General features: G+C 36.9%; 1 non-coding gene across 1 annotated transcript; it reads right to left on the bottom strand.

Annotated features, from left to right (window-relative positions):
- Positions 1–296: 296 nt before the first annotated feature.
- On the bottom strand, positions 297–403 carry LOC148855622 (small nucleolar RNA R71). The gene has a single exon (XR_016095343.1). It is a non-coding gene; the product is annotated as a small nucleolar RNA R71 (small nucleolar RNA).
- Positions 404–818: the final 415 nt, after the last annotated feature.

The following is an 818-nucleotide window of genomic DNA, read 5'->3' as shown; positions in this document are numbered from 1 at the left end:
ATGCCAATAATTTTGAAATAAAGCATGCAATAATTCAAATGATCCAAACTAGTATTCAGTTTAGTGGGTTACCAAGCGATGACCCTAATGCACACATCGTTAACTTCTTTGAAATATGTGATACATTTAAACACAATGGAGTTAGTGATGATGCAATTAGGTTAAGATTATTTTCTTTTTCATTGCATGATAGAGTTAAAGATTGGCTCAACTCACTCCCTGCAGGAAGCATCACCACTTGGAATGATTTAATCGAGAAATTTTTGGCTAAATATTTCCCACCCTCCAAAACAGTAAAATTAATTAATGATATTACCACTTTTGCTCAATTTGAGAGGGAGTCCTTGTATGAAACATGGCAACGATTCAATGAAATGCTTAGGAAGTGTCCTCACCATGGGATACCAACTTGGCGATAGATTCAGACTTTTTATAATGGTATTAACCCCTCTAATCGATCTATTATTGATGCAGCCGCAGGTGGTACGATCATGAGGAAAACACCGGAGGAAGATTATGACCTAATAAAGGAGATGGTGTCAAACAGCTACCAGTGGAGCAATGATCGAACCAATCAGAGGGGAGTACACCATATCGATTCCCTTGCAGCCATCTACGCAACTTGCTAGTCTGAATAAGAAGTTTGATGCTTTTAATATTGCAACCATTAATACACCATCTAGCATCTCATGCGATTTATGTAGTCAAATAGGACATACTAATTCTGATTGTCAATTAAATAGTCCTTTTATTTCCCATGAGAATGCTAATTTTATCTCTCATGCTGGCATGTCAAACTTCAACCCATACTCCAATAC

Source organism: Nelumbo lutea, chromosome 4, assembly GCF_056320005.1.
Source record: "Nelumbo lutea isolate HS-2025 chromosome 4, American lotus-T2T, whole genome shotgun sequence".
NCBI lineage: Eukaryota > Viridiplantae > Streptophyta > Magnoliopsida > Proteales > Nelumbonaceae > Nelumbo > Nelumbo lutea.
Note: the sequence above shows the minus strand (reverse complement) of the source record. Positions and strands in the feature narration are given on the sequence as shown.